The 16,245-nt window shown below is 46.0% G+C and overlaps 1 protein-coding gene across 1 annotated transcript in view; it reads left to right on the plus strand.

The window, feature by feature from the left end:
• Positions 1-16,245, plus strand: part of Nsun5 (Nop2/Sun-like domain containing protein 5) — a 214,367-nt gene that overhangs the window by 43,368 nt on the left and 154,754 nt on the right. The window lies entirely within an intron of this gene.

Here is a 16,245-nt window from a genome sequence, read left to right on the forward strand (position 1 = left end):
AGTTTTTCCGTAGAGTTGTCTGTCGAGCAACAGAGTTGCAGCTATATATTCACCGGGTAAGTATATTCAAAAATTTATTTTATAATCAAAATATCATTTTTTTTTTCTCTAACTTTGGAGTAGGTGGTCAGATTCAGTATCCTTGGCTATGCCAGGTTTGCAATGGTGGTGGTCTAGCCACGCTAGAGGTCGAGGACCTTGTGGCAGCGCCAAGAGACTTTTACAGCCCCCTGAGTGGATTGCTGAGTCTCTCAAGAAATGCAGGTGAAATGAGGCAGAGTAATTATGAAGCCAGCTTCCTTATCAGGTAAGAACCAGATTGTTAGTACTACTAATTGTAGATATTAATAGTTATAAGAATTTCCCAATGGGATGAGGTTTTCGACCCACCACCAATGGTGTCAATCAGCTATATATATGTAACTACCAGGGAAGTTACATATTTAAGAATGGTATTTTTATTATAAAATATATTTTTAAATATACTTACCTGGTAGTTACATATATAAAAGTACCCTCCCTCCTCCTCCCCTCTGAAAACAGAGACAGGAAATTCCTGAAGAATGTTGGGAATGGTTCTGTTAGCCTAGGTGAGATGGCGCTCATGTATGACCACCTACTGTCATGGCGGCGATCGCTACGAATTTGAATTTTCTGTAGTGCCGCGTCGAAACGCGAGATTTAAGCTATATATATTTAACTACCAGGTAAGTATATTTAAAAATTTATTTTATAATAAAAATTCCATTTTTCTTCCTCTCGCACCCTCAAATTTCTTTCAAAAGCTCTTTCGCGTTCGCGCTCTTCCGAGGGACAATTGAGTAGGAGCACAGACCGACTAACTTCTTGGCAACCCTGGGGTATGGGGGGGGGGTACTTGCTTCCCCTAGAGGAGTAGCTTCACCGACTTCACCTCCAGCTGCTGGGTAACCATTTTCCCTTTCTGATGTGTTATAGGTGTGGCCAACTTTAGAGGTTTCTGCGCCCTCTTCGAAGGAGGAAGTTCTTCATCTCCTTCTGCGCAGTGCCAGGACAGACCCTTCTCTAGATCCTTCAACGTCTCATGCTTTGGATCTGTGCGAAGTCCATCTCTCGCCTTCTCCGTGACCTTCCACCCACAGACAAGGCGATCGCTCAGGTTTGCCCCTCCAGTCTCCTGCTGACGACGACCCTACTTGCCATCCTGGGACCTTGTGTCGTTACTTACAATAACGACATGGAAAATCAGTGGTTATTGAATATCAACGTTCATGTTGTATATGGGAAATGTTCCTTGATATTACATTGCGTTAAGTGGAAATGTGCAGGTTTGTGTACAAATGAATGTTTTATTTATATTTATTTGTAATAAGCATTGTTACCAAGGAGTATTGTCTTGTGAATACAGTAGTTGTATAATTGGTTAACAATGCGATGTAAGTTGTTTGATAGTTTCGTTCGGTTTGTGTTGGATTGTTGGTTTCGTTCGTTTTGTTGTTTCTTTTGTCGTGAGCGAACGAGGCGGAAGTTGTGGCTTTGGGAGAGAGAGCGAACGCATTATTTTTTACGACAGAGGCAACAGAGCTAACGGCCACAGTTGCTGCCTGTCACTTCTCAAGTTCGTAGCGTGGTTTTGAGAACTTAATCGGAGTGAAGAGAATTTCACTTTGATTAACGATGCCGTTCCTTCCCAGCATTTAATGAAGTGGATGAATTAGTCAACCGAAGTTTGGATGAGTATCTAATATTATTTAATTGCCTTGAATGGGATAAATCGCGAGGGATATGCATATCTGTGCGTGGGATTCCGTGACTGGGTAAAGTTAAATATATATTAATGGTATCGTGGTTTACCCGTGCCTATTGTAATCCGAACTCGGCAAGGACTTCATATGAAACTAGTAAGTAATAATTGGGGGGAAAAAGCTCAATAGAATATAGTATGTCCATTTGTTTTTGTAACACAACGCAATGAATTCTTCATGTAGAGAAAGGGTCTTGAGTTCTCTTAAACGAATCTGGTAATTAGTGATTAGTAATTTCTGTAATTGACTGAAGTCATTATATGTTGCTGCTTGTTTGACCCTAATAAGTAACGATACCTTGTCGTCCTGTAACCTCCAACCTTCTATTTCTTCCCAGAGGAACCCTTCGGTTGCAGGTGATGATCTTCCAGAGACCAGCATTCCTTCCACCAGCAACGTGAAAGGAGCCTCTCCATCTCCTCGTCCTTTGGGGCACTCTTCTCCTGGTCATCGTTCGCGATAATCGGAAGATCCTCTGGATCATAGGTCATCATGATTCGAAAATTCTTCTTCTGGAAGGCGTTCTTGCTCTAGAGCTTCACGCTCACGAGACCATCGGTCTCAATGCGTTCCTCTTTGCGAGAAGTCTCGCAATCGCGCTCTGCTCGATCATGAGCATCCCATTCTAGACCCAGGTCCAGACGCTCGCGTTCTCAACGATCTACAGTAGATCACAATGACAATGCTCGCGCTCGCAAGGTTGAAGTTCCTGTTCAAGAGGGTGACGTTCACGTTTGCGAGCTAGGCATTCACGACGCTCACACCATTCTCGAACGAGAGCTAGACGCTCCTGTTCACGAACAGTTCGTTCATGATCGCAAACCACGCGTTCACGCTCAAAGTCTAGACGTTCCTCATCTAGAGGTAGAGGTAGAGGTAGGCGTTCACGCATAGCTCCTTAACCCGTCCTTCTCCTAAACGACCTCGGACTGAACCTGAACATGAGACTGACTATCTCTCAGACAGGCATCCTGCAAAATCCCCAGTGCCATTTACCGCTTGGGATATTTTGGCAAAGTGTTCGCCGATGCAACGCTCGGAAACGTGTCTCGATGTGACACGTTCTCTAGTGCTTAGGGTTGCCTCTACTCAGAAGCCCTTTCTGCCGACTTCGTCAGACGTTGGTCTTTCTTTGCTGTAGCAGAATTGTGTTAGACCCTCCTCATTCAGTATGGCTCCTACTCGTGCATCGCGCCCGTTGTCAAGCTAAACTCGCGATTTTGCTCGCATTTCAGTGATATCCGCGAACAATTCACGAGCAGAGGTTTCAGAACCATGAGCAAGTGCGGTACCAAATTTTTCTCTTGGGAGTCTAGACCCTAGAAGGAGACCAACATCGGACAAGGCACGGAGATCACCTTCCTCTCAATCTTGTGCTGAGGACCCTCCTGACTTTTACATAACCAACCTGCCTTCTACTCTGGTTAAGTCAAGGAAAACCATGACTAAGAGGCAGAAGAGAAGGATGAGAGACGTAACACCACCTCACATCGACATCATCCACCTTAGGACAAGTAAGGACATAGGCTCGCCCGGGGAGATAGCTGTCCATCTCTTCAACCCTCAAGAAATTGAGGTAGTGCCTCCGAACCAGCGTCCGATTTCTTTACCTCCTCCGGAGGAAGAGCCTTCAGCTCCCACTGCCAAAGCTCCCGCTGCTGGTGCCTCGAAGCCCTCACAAATTCTCCCTCCAAAGAACGCGGAGGAACGTCCTGTGCAAAGGGAATCAAAAGACACCAAGATGAAACCTAAGAACGCTGCGACAAGGGAAGCCGCTTGGCTGAGGCACAGAGAAAGTCCCCTCTGGCGGGTCCCTCTATCAACACCATGACAACCCTGACCTACTCAAGCTCTGGATGTGAGCCTGGAGGTGGAAGACCCCTTGAATACGGATGATGAAAATCTTCCAAAGGCGCCTAGTCCGAACTTTCACTCTGAGTAAAAGAGACGTGAGTCGAAACACACCTTTTAGGAGGTCTCTTGCATGAGGGCCATCAATAAGCTTTGTCCTTCATGCAGAGGTCAACGGTGTGAGAGTTGATAATAAGTGCAATGAGTGTAGGGAGTGGTCTTCCTCCCAGTGGGAGAGGTTTGCACGACGGCGGAAGAAGAAGTCCAAGTGGGATATTTCTCCTTCAAAGGGTTCTTTGAAGAAAAAAAACCCAAGGCCTCTTCTTCCATCTCCTGACCCTCCTCCGAAGCTCCTACTCATTTGGTCTCTTACGAGAGACCGGCGAGTAGTAGCGTAGACCATGTTGTTATCAGCCAACCCCGGTTCTCGAGAGATGATGTTACTTCCCCTAGTGAAGCAGCCCCACCTCTCCCCCCGGGTGAGACCTTGTCCCTAACTCCCCTCTTACAGATTTGGTCTTCCTAGGGGCTTACGGGTCTGCCCTCCAAGGAAGCCTTGCTGCAGTTCATCCGCATGGGTGCTTCTGTTAAGCAATCATCGCCGCCGTCAGAGGTAGATCCCCTGACCCTTGTCGACGTTGTTGTGTCAGAGGTGTCTCATGAGGTTTCATCCATCTCCTCTGTCACTCCAGACTCTACAGCGATTGCTGCCGATCGAGTTACCCCGTTCCTGATCATCCTCCGAGGGGGAAACTAAGTTCAACGTCTGTCTCTCCTGCAAGTGTTCCTCCCCCCCGGGAAAGTTCACTTATAGAGACTACTCCTCTTCGGAGGACTGCTGCGGCGCACGGTCAGCTTGCTAATCCAATGGCCCCCAGAGGGCGCATCCGTTGGAAGGCACGCCTTCCTCTTCGCCTTAGAGGTCTCCCTTCACCGGCAGTGAGGTGGCGCTCTTTGGTTCATCGTCGTCGCTGCATTCCCCTGCAGCGGAGCCTCCGCTGCATTCAGACCTTCATACATCAATCATCACTGCTCCTGCAACCAGTCTTGTGACTTCGGTCCTGGACCTCTCTGCCGATCGTTCGCGATCCCTTTCGGTGGATGGTCACCCTTACAAAGGCCACACCGACCATCCATCCTCCAGACCTGCCGACCTACCATCACCATTCCTATTACCGGTAGAGCCTATTGTAGCTCTACCAAAGTGCGCAGCTGCGCGCCATCATTCTGCAGCTCGCCATCTGACAGATCTTCAGCGCTCACCAGCAGCTCGTCACTCTACAGCGCTTTGGCGCGCCCCTTCACCTACTCGCCCTCACAGATGGCAGCAAACTCATGCGCCTCCGCGCCAATGTTCGCTTGCACGTTAGCGCTCTCCTGCGCGCTACGCGCCCACGTTCATCTGCGCACCCTGCGCTCACGCCCAAGGTTGCCAGCGCACTATAGCGTGCTTGCGCTCTTCTGCACGGCCACGATCTCCTGCGCCAACGCTCTCCTACGCGCCAGCACTCCTGCGCCAGCTTGTGCACCATTCATCGCCCGTGCGCCAACGAATGCCTGGGCGCCATTATTCTCCGGCGCACAAGAACATGGTAGGTGAGACAGCAATCACATTGTAGCCCTCACCTACGCGCCAACTCTCACCTGTGTGTCGGCGCTCTCCTGGACATTTGCGCTCACCCACGTGCCAAATATCTCTCACGCGCACACGTCAATATTCTCCCACGCGCGCATGCCCACCAACATGCACGGGTGCAGGATCTACACCCGGCAAGGTTGCCATCGCCTCATTCACCTCCCCGCAAGCGCATTGCAGCGCGCCCTGCAGGAGAAGGGAAACAGGCACAAGCAGAGGGGTTCAGGATCCCTAAACTGCCTTCTAAGGCGGTCCCATCTAGTACAGTGACTCCTCGTAGGGAACCTTCGGTCCCTTTCCCTTCAGGGGATCTGTCTGACAGTGCATCCGTCTGTCAGCAGCCTTGGTTCAGTGCCTTAGTCAGAGCCATAACACAGGCTTTCAAGCCAGTCCTGTCTGACCGCTCATCAGAGCAACTATAGCTCTGGACTTAAGACACGGAACTGTGGCTTCCTCTACCCCTTTGAAGAGGAAAAGAGGAGTTTCTGACGCAGTCACTTCCCCGAGGGCGAAGCTGACTCCGTGCAGACCATCAAGGCAAGTCCCTCCAGTTTCTCAGGGATACTCTCCCTCTCTATCGAATGAGGACTAAGGGAACTGCGCAAGGAGAGACACGCTTCCATCGCACCAATGGAGGAAACCTCTCTTCACGCGGAGAGTTCCTCGCAATCTGAGACCAGGAGGGACATGACACACAGGCCTTCGATGTTGGAGTCTTGTCTCCTTCCTCGGAAGGATTCCAAAGACTCCAAAACTCTACTAAAGTCTTCCACTAGGGCTAGAACGGAGACAGCCAGTCACTCAAGGAATGTCCGCGACTCACCCTAAGAAGAGCTCTTGGTGATAGAAGGAGACTTCGGTGCGAGTTCTACATCAGGAGTAGACCAACAAGAGTCAGAATATGCATCTGGCAGGTTCTGACTCTAATGTGGGTTCTCAATGGGTTTTCTGACCCCGGGATACCCCCTTGAGAGGGCAAAGACACGGTCTTAGACCGCATCTTTGGTACTGTACTCAGAAACCCTCAAAGACCAGTGCAGTCCTGCCTTGGTCTCAAGGGGTGAAGAGTACCAGGGACTAGATCTCCCAACAGCTCTCCGAGTTTGCCTCCAACTGTTCGGCGCTACGAACAAGCTCCTCCCACCTCCTCGCGTACAGCAAAGGAGATACTTTGAGATCCTGGAGGAACCCAGTTAAGCTCTTCCTCTTCACCACTCTATGGAAGAGCTAACCAGGGGAGTCCCTCTTGAGAGACTCTCTAGCCAGCAGTTCTCGTTCTCGGCAACCGAGGTCCTTAACCAGGAAAAGGTCACTAAGCATGCGATGCAAGCTACTTCGTGGCGGGACATCTGGTTAGGGAAGGTATCCTGATACGATCCGAGGATTTTTCCAAGGAGCGTACCAGGAAAGCAATGGAGCCATTCTTACTCTCAGGCACTTTCTCAATCAAGTTTCTTGCCCACCAAGTCTCGAACTTGTGGGCAAACACCATCTTGAAACGTCGAGATGCAGTGTCTGAGAGGTTCCACCAACAGGTCCTAAGTGTCGAGATAAATAGGCTCAGACATTCCTTCCTAGAGGGACCCCATCTTTTTAAGCCTAAGGACATGGAACTTGCTGCTGAGAGGTGGAGGAAGTCTCATCAAGACTCCCTCCTTCATAGTGCTTCAACAACTAAGCCCTATAAACCTCCAGCACCCCAGCAGTCCCGTCCAACCAAGACCGCGACAACGAAAACAGCTGCGAAGACAGTGGTGTCTAAGCCACTAGGATAGGCACGCCCCCTGCGTTTTCACCAGTGGTGGGATGCCTACAAAGTTGCTCAGACAGGTGGAAGCAACTCGGGGCCGATTCATGGGCAATATCCGTGATCCGTTTAGGATATCGCGTCCCGTTCATAACATCTCTACCTCCCCTGACCAGGAATCCAGTGTCATTAGACTCCCTTGCCATGGGATTGGCAAGGGGGCAAGCCCCTCGGGCAGAAGTCCAGACCCTGTTGAAGAAGGACGCTCACCAAGAGGTCCTCGACGGGTCCCCAGTCTTCTTCAGTCGACTCTTTCTTGTAAGAAAGGCGTCTGGAGGCTGGAGACCAGTCATCGACCTCTCTGCCCTGAACAAGTTTGTCATACAAACTCCGTTCAGTATGGAGACGGCAGACACGGTCAGACTAGCAGTTAGATTTCAAAACTTCATGTGTACACTGGACCTAAAGGATGCGTATTTCCAGATCCCAGTCCATCCGTCTTCAAGGAAGTACTTAAGATTCAGCCTAGACAACAGAATATACCAGTTCAAGGTGCTGTGCTTCGGTCTTTTCACAGCACCACAAGTCTTTACCAGAGTGTTTACCCTTGTGTCATCTTGGGCACACAGGATTGGCATCCGTCTCCTCCGTTATTTGGACGACTGGCTATTCCTAGCAGACTCTGTGGCAACCCTTCTTCAACACCGAGACAAACTTCTGAGACTTAGCCAGGATCTGGGGATCATGGTAAATCTCGAGAAGCCCTCTCTGTTTCCCACGCAAAAACTGGTATACTTAGGCATGATTGTAGACACCATTCTCCACAAAGCCTTCCCATCAGACGACAGGATAGCAAGGCTGAGAAAGGTCGCAAGACCTTTTCTCAGACGAGAAGAACTAACGCCCAATCGTGGCTACGTCTCCTCGGTCACCTTTCATCGCTGGCCCGTCTAGTTCCCAATGGTCGCCTCAGGATAGGATGCCTCCAGTGGCAACTCAAGTCCTGGTGGAATCAAGCACATGACTCCCCGGACATCCAGATCCCTATGGGACCTGCGGAACTGACAAACCTCCAGTGGTGGGTGACAGACGAGAATCTACGAAAGGGAGTGGACCTTCTCATCCTTCCCCGGATTTGATGCTGTTTTCTGACTCTTCATAAAAAAAAGGGTGGTGGTCCCACGTGCTGCACCACACGACCTCAGGCCTCTGGTCAGAGTCAGAAAAGTACCTCCACATAAATCTCCTAGAGATGAAGGCCGTCTTTCTGGCCCTTCAACAGTTCCAACAGTTCCTGGCAAGTCACTCTGTGGTGGTGATGAGCGACAACACCACAGTAGTGGCCTACATTAACAAACAAGGAGGTACTTTTTCGCTGCAACTATCCCATCTAGCAGTAGAGATACTGAGATGGGCCGAAATCCACTCGATACCACAATCGGCACGCTTCATTCCGGGCAAAAACAATGTGCTCGCCGACAACCTGAGCAGAGCATCTCAGATAGTGAGTACCAAGTGGTCTTTGGATCATCTAGCAGCCAAAAAAGTCCTGACTTTGTGGGGTTTTCCGACTGTGGACCTCTTCGCAATGGCCCTGAACTTCAGGCTCCCGCTGTACTGTTCCCTAGTCCCAGACCCCAAGGCTCTCTGGAAAGATGCTTTCCAACAACGGTGGGACAATATCGATATCCCCGTTCTGTCTGATGAGGAGGGCACTCAACAAGACCAGAACATCGGTCAATCTTTTAATGACCCTCATAGTTCCGCTATGGCATCACGCAGAATGGTTCCCGGACCTTCTGCAACTCCTACCGGAGCCTCCAAGAGAACTCCCTCCAAGACACAATCTACTCAAACAACCACATGCCAACATCTTCCACAAAGCCGTAGCTTCGCTACAACTTCACGCCTGGAGACTATCCAGCATCTCCTCTCTGAGAGAGGATTTTCGTTATGATCTGTATTTCAGGACATCTGCAGAAATCATCAGCAACAGTCTACCAGGCAAAGTGGAAAGCCTTCAGTGGTTGGTGTCGTGGAAGGGGTATCTCTCCACTCAATACCACTATTCCACGTGTATTTGCGTGAAGAAATGTGCCTATCAGTCTCGGCAGTGAAAGGCTATCGCTCAGCCTTAAGCCTCGCCTCCAGACTGAAAGGAATGGACATTTCTTCATCGCTAGAACTTTCTCTACTCATAAGGATTTATGAACTTACCTGCCCCTAGAAAGAAGTGAGACCTCCCCCATGGAACGTGGTTCGAGTTCTCAGGTCTCTTAAGAGGCCTCCCTATGAACCATTACGCCAGGCAACCGATCGCCACCTTACTTGGAAGACGGTGTTCCTGCTAGCTTTAATCTCAGCGAACTTCATGGTCTCTCATACGACAACGCCCATTCAAGGGGATGGGGGAGAGCTAACGTTCAGCTTCTTCCCTGAGTTTATTGCTAAGACTCAGAACCCGGGAGTAGCGGATCCTCGATTCGACTCCCTCCGGATTTCTAGTCTCCTTACTGTAACAGATGACCCAGACCATCTCTTACTATGCTCAGTAAGGAGTTTGAGGCTGTACCTCAAGAGAATAGCCGCAGCCCGTCCTCGTGTGCCTGCAGTATTCATCAGCACTGGAAGGACCAAGAGGAGGGTCACCAAAAACACCATCTCAGTATGTATTCGTAGTGTAATTGACCTTGCACGGAATTCAGACCCTCCTCCGTCACGTCGCCCGAGAACACATAATGTCAGGGGCATAGCTACGTCCCTGGCCTTCAAAAGAAATTACTCAATGATGCAGGTTCTTCAAGCTGGGGTGTGGAAACGTCAAAACACGTTCACATCCTACTACCTGCAAGACGTGACCCACAGGAGACTTGATACGTTTTCCATCGGTCCTGTAGTGGCTGCACAACAGCTGGTTTAAAACCTCAAGCTCTTTATTGGATAGGTAGCAGAAGGTTGAGGGCATTGTTACCCGGTTTTAGTCTGCACGAATGAAAAGGTTTGACTGGCCCTTATTCTTTTCTTCATTCTCCCCTCTCTTGAGGAAAGAAGCATCCTGGGTTCTCTGCATAGCTGACCTCAAACTACTGCAGGTAAACCATGCTCCCTTGTATACCTAGTATTAAGATTAATACTGTTGCATCCCCATACCCTGACTAGGTGGTATTGGGAAAGTCATAGTGCATAGTTTTTCCATCTAAAGAACTTCGGAATAACTTTCTAGGACGAGTCACATTTCTACATACCCTCACACACAGCTTGCGTAGGCCACGAACCTTGCGTAGCAAAGTTTTAGCGAGGCACAGGGACTCGTTATTCCTTGAGTGCTAACACACTCAGATAAGGAGCCCCCGGGTTAAGCCAAAAAGCCAGATTAGCTGGGACGTCCACCCTTCCTAATGGGTGAGTCACCCCTATTAAATAGCGTGGTTTGTATTCCAGTTACGGAACAAATGACAACTTCGTAGATAATTTGTATTTCTCCTAACTATACAAACCTTAGCTATTTAATCAAACTTGCCCGCCAGCCCTATCCTCCTTGAAGTCTTACCTCCAAGCAAAGTGAGCTCAATCACAGGTGTGTGAGGGGACCGGTAGCAAGCTACCCTCCCTACCCCCCGCTAACTAGCGGTGTGGGTAGTTAACCCTCGTTAAAAATTAATGGCTCGTCATTTCAGATATGCCGAAAGTAATACCCCTATTAAATAGCTAAAGTTTGTATAGTTAGGAAAAATACAAGTTATCTACGAATTTGTCATTTTTTTCCCTCCATTTTGCAATGGAATTGTCAGCGTTTAAGGGCCAAATGTGAAGAACTTAAACTCCTCATTCATGAGCACTCCCCCATAATTATACTGTATGTCTACAAGAGAGCAGACTTGACAATACTCCATGTCCTTGTGAATATAATAGCTATAGGACATATGATCATCGAGTAGGGAGCCATGGCGGAAGTCTTGTATACGTTCGTCGAGATGTTCCCCAAATATCTTAATATATTCGTACACCTCTGCAGGCAGTGGTTGTACAAATTGATATAGAGAGAAAATTTACAATCTGCTCTTTGTACTTACCTCCAAATGATAACATATCATATGATAATTTAGTAGAGGAGATTCAACAGCTCCCTCAACCTTTTCTTTTACTTGGAGATTTGAATGATAGACATCCTTTGTGGGGTGATATTTTAGCAAACATTAGGGACAATATTATATCATCAATTGTGAAAAACGAGGATGTTGGACTTCTTAATACAGGAGAGCCAACACACTTCCATGTTCAGACAGGTACTCTGTCATGCATTGAATTTTCAGTTGCAAGCTCTAAGTGCCTTTTTGATTGAGATTGGAGGACATTAGATTATTGGCATACTTATGATCATGCACCAATCATTATAAATACCAACAATGGTCCACCTTTACAAAGATCGCCACGTTGGAATCTTGACAAGGCGGTCTGGGTTGAATTTCTTGAGCTAAGTGAAATCGAAGGGAGAGCAGAACAGTTTGAAAGTATTGATGATGCCATAGACCTATTGAATGGAACTCTTCATACACCAGGAATCAATTTGATTCCCAAAACCACAGGATTATTCAAATGATGATCAGTCCCATGGTGGTCTTCAGAATTAACTGCCTTGCACAGCGTCACAAGAAAATCTTTGACTAGATTGCGTAGATGCTGTACAGTGGAAAATTTAATAACATACAAAAAATGTATAGCACAGTTCCGTTGTGGCATGAAAGAAGCTGGACGCCAATCTTGGGTATCTTTTGTTTCCTCTGTCAACAGTAGAACACCACCATTTTCTGTATATGGAGGAAAACAAGAAAGATAGAAGGCATATTTACCTCAAACCCACCACCAGTGTTGAAGGTGATTATTCAGTAAGTTGACCGAAGCAAATGATATTAGCCACGCCCTGGCTGATCATTTCTTTAATGTATCATGCAAGTGTGTAGCAGCTCGTGGTCACCAGTATAGGAGCATTGAAGAAAAGAAAATTTTAAATTTTTCAACAGGAAGGGAAGAGTCGTATAATTCGCCTTTTACTGAAAGAGAATTTGATTCCGCACTTGCTACCTGTAGTTATACAGCCCCTGGACCCGATGAAATTCCATATGTAATGATTAAACATGTACCTATTAATACAAAGTTATTTATTTTAAGCATTACTAACAGAATATGGCATGATCATAGTTATCAAAGTGTTTGGGAACTACTGTAGCCATTATTTTAGTCTTTTTAAAACCCTGTAAGGATAAGTTTTTAGCAGCAAATTACCGACCAATTGCATTGATATCTTGTACAGTATATGTAAGATCATGGAGAAGATGGTGAATGCAAGACTGATGTGGTACCTTGAAAAGAAGGGTATTTTATCACCTATTCAATGTGGATTTAGAATAATGCATTCAACGACTGATGTGTTGATACGACTTGAGTCCTCTATTTGTGAAGCCTTTGTTTTTAAACAGCACCATGTAAGTCTTTTTTTTTTTTTTTTTTTTCTTTTTTTTTTTTTTTTTAACCTTGAAAAGGTGTATCATACTACAAGGAGGTATGGTATACTGTACTTGAAACCATTCATAATTTGGGTTTACTAGGAGAGCTACCATTGTTCATTTAATCTTTTATTTCACATATATTTTATCAAGTGAGAGTGGGGGAAACTATCAGAGAAAGTGTCAGTAAGGAGTTCCCAATGGTAGTGTGCTAAGTTTAACCATATTTGCACTAGCAGTTAATGGGATATCCTCTGTCATTCCTTAAGATATTCTCTCATGCTAAGTTTAACCGTATTTGCACAAGCAGTTAATGGGATATCCTCTGTCATTCCTCAAGATATTCTCTCAACACTATTCGTGGATGATCTCTCCATATCATTTGCCGGAGCTAGAATGGCAGTGGTTGAGAGAAAATTACAACTCGCAATTAACAAAATTATTCAGTGGGCTGATATGAATAGGTTTAAGTTTTCGACAAGCAAAACTGCTGTTGCCCATTTCTGTCATATTTGGGGAGTACATCCAGACCCTGTTATGTACATCAAAGGTCAATGGATCCCATGTGCAAGTGAAGCTAGGTTTTTAGGCTTGATATTTGATTGTAGGTTGACATGGGTTCCTCACTTACCCCTTTTACCCCCAGGCTATTTGGAAATTTCCAACCCTCAACCCCCAGGGGGTTATTTTTTCCCAGCACATTTTGCAGTATATTTTTTTTAAATTGCTTTAAAATCCTTAATTTTTTGTCATAGAGAGGTCCGGTTGGTCTCATTCTCTTGGAAAATGCCTGAATTTTCTCAAAAATTTATCAAAAATATGAAAAAAAAAATTTTTATAGCATTTTTTTGCAAGGACGTACCGTTACGTCCATGGGGGTAAAGGGATGGCTTTAGTGAAACGTACCAGTACGTCCTTTTGGGGGTAAAAGGGTTAAAATCATTTAAAGCAAAATGTCTTGATACTTTGAAGCTTCAAAAGTATTGTCCCATACATCATGGGGGCAGACCGCAAAACTATTTTAAAGTTAACCAAGGCCTTAATTTTTCCAAAAATTAGTTATGGGTGTGAGATATACTCCACAGCTACCGCAAGTCGACTAAAGATTTTAGATTCTGTACACCATACTGGTATCAGATTGGCAACAGGAGCATTTAGAACTTCATCTATTCCAAACCTCCCTGTTAACGCTGGAGAATTACCGTTAGACCTTTACTGAAGGTCTTTTATTGTTCAGTATTGGTTTAGGTTGCAAAGACTTCCTAATTCTTTAGCCTTTCAGACTGCAAGCCTTGTAAGGCACTCAACATACTTTGAGATGTACCCAAAATCTCCTCAACCTTATGGTTTATGGATGAAACAATTATTGAACAGCCTTGATATAATTAGAAATATGGTCTTCCATTTAAGATATCATCAACCCCTTCTTGGAAATTACCTGAGGTAAACATTTGTAAACATTTTATTGGTGTTAAAAGGAATATGACTGACTTAGAAGCCAGATTTTTTTTTATGGAACCTGTTGCAGAACATATGGAATCAACTTTTATGTACTGTATACTGATGGCTCCAAATCTGATGCTGGCATTGGATTTGTAGTACATAGTAATTGTTTTTATTGTAGAGGTGCACTTCCTCTAACAGCTTCCATATTTACTGCTGAACTGTATGGCCTACTAACTGCTATTGAGAAAATAGCGGGGAGGGGGGGGGGGGTTAGTTTTACGATTTTTAGTGATGCAAGGAGTGTCCTTCAGGCTTTAGAGGTTTTTAATTACTGTATAGTAATTAGTTTGAAAGATTTTAGAATGGCTTTTCATTATTGAACTGAGATATATAACAGTTCGATTTTGTTGGGTTCCAGCACATGTGGGTGGGTGTCTGGAAATGAGAAGGCAGATTTATTGGCAAAGAATGATGCATCCGAGTTGTTACCAAGAAGGTTTCCCATTCTCTGTAAAGATTTCCTACCTACCATCAAGAAATTGTTTTATAATTGACAACAACACTGGTATAATCTAGATGACAAATAAAATGAGAGAAATAACAAATGTCATATCTCCTTAGAGGTATAACATGATGCCCCGAAAGTGGGAGACTTCTCTTTGTCGTCTCCGTATTGGTCACACTCGGTTGACACATAGAGTTTCTGCCAGATGGCCAATACCAACCATATTTGATACTCTTCACAGTGAGACATTTGTAGATAGAAAGCCCCCTTATAGTACTGAAAGAAATAGACATTTGTTTGAGGCTCGAGGTGAGGGTGGCAGGTTTATCCTTGCCAAGATTCTTGGACATGATAGTGATATTTTTAAAGCTATTTCAGAAGCAGGTCTTCTGAAAGTTATCTAACTTAAAAGGATGATTTTTCTTTAATTGTTTTAAACTGAATTACCATTCGTTTGTTTATTTATTTATAATGAATAATATTGACATCAATGACCTTGGATGTCAGGATGCCAGATAACTCATAATCAATCAATCAGTCTTCTCACCCTTCAGCTTCTAGGTCCTCAGGACCTACAAAGGTGTCTAAACGACCCTTTCAGTCCAAAGGTCAGAAAGTGAACAATTCCATCAGAGGAAAGAAGGGAGGAAAGGGCAGTGGTCACTAGGAATGACATTCCTCTTCACCTAACACCTGTGGGAGGATGCCTGCAGCACCTCTGGCAGAGGTGGCAGTCCCACAAGGCAGATCCCTGGACGGTCGAAGTGATCGCTCTAGGGTATCGTGTCCCGTTCATTCAATCTCTCCCTCCTCTGACTCGGGATCCAGTGCATCTAAGCTTCTATGCGAAGGGATCCGCAAAGCAGCCAGCCCTCAGGGCCGAAGTTCAGACCATGCTGCAGAAGGGCGCTCTCTAAGAGGTTGCTGACGAGTCCCCTGGCTTCTACAGTCAAATTTTTTTTGGTGAAAAAGGTGACTGGAGGCTGGAGACCAGTCATTGATCTCTCCCCTCTGAACAAGTTTGTGCAACAGACTTAGTTCAGAATTGAGACGGTAGACACGGTCATTCAGGCGGTTAGACCAAGGGACTTCATGTGCACATTGGATCTAAAGGACGCATACTTCCAGATCCCAATCCATCCGTCCTCAAGGAAGTATATAAGGTTCATACATAAGGTAAAGATAAACCAGTTCAAGGTACTATGCATTGGTCACGCAAAAGGTCCTCAGGTATTTACCAGAGTGTTCGTCCTAGTGTCATCTTGGGCTCACAGGAACGGCATTCGTCTCCTCAGATACCTGGACGACTGGCTAATCTTGGCAAACTCGGAGACGACCCTTCTTCGTCACCAAGATATGCTTCTTAAGTTTTGTCAGGATCTGGGCGTCCTGATAAATCTCAAAGTCATCACTGCGACTTTCTCAAAGGCTGGTATACTACGGTATGATAATAGATACCCTCCAACCGAAAGTCTTCACATCAGATGAAAGAGTACACAGACTGAGAGAAGTGGCTTCACCCTTCCTCAGAAAAGTTCTTCCAGCCTCTCGTTGGTTGAGTCTGTTAGGTCACCTAACCTCTCTCCTCCGTCTGGTTCCAAACGGCCGCTTCAGGATAAGATCCCTGCAATGGCAGCTAAATTCTGTGTGGAACCAACACTCGGATCCACCAGACACTCGAGTTCCAATTACTCAGGATCAGTTGACAGACTTGAATTGGTGGATAGCAGACGAAAACCTTCGCAGGGGTCAGGATCTTCTCGTCCCTCCTC

This window comes from Palaemon carinicauda, chromosome 20 (assembly GCF_036898095.1).
Source record: "Palaemon carinicauda isolate YSFRI2023 chromosome 20, ASM3689809v2, whole genome shotgun sequence".
NCBI classification, from domain to species: Eukaryota; Metazoa; Arthropoda; class Malacostraca; order Decapoda; family Palaemonidae; genus Palaemon; species Palaemon carinicauda.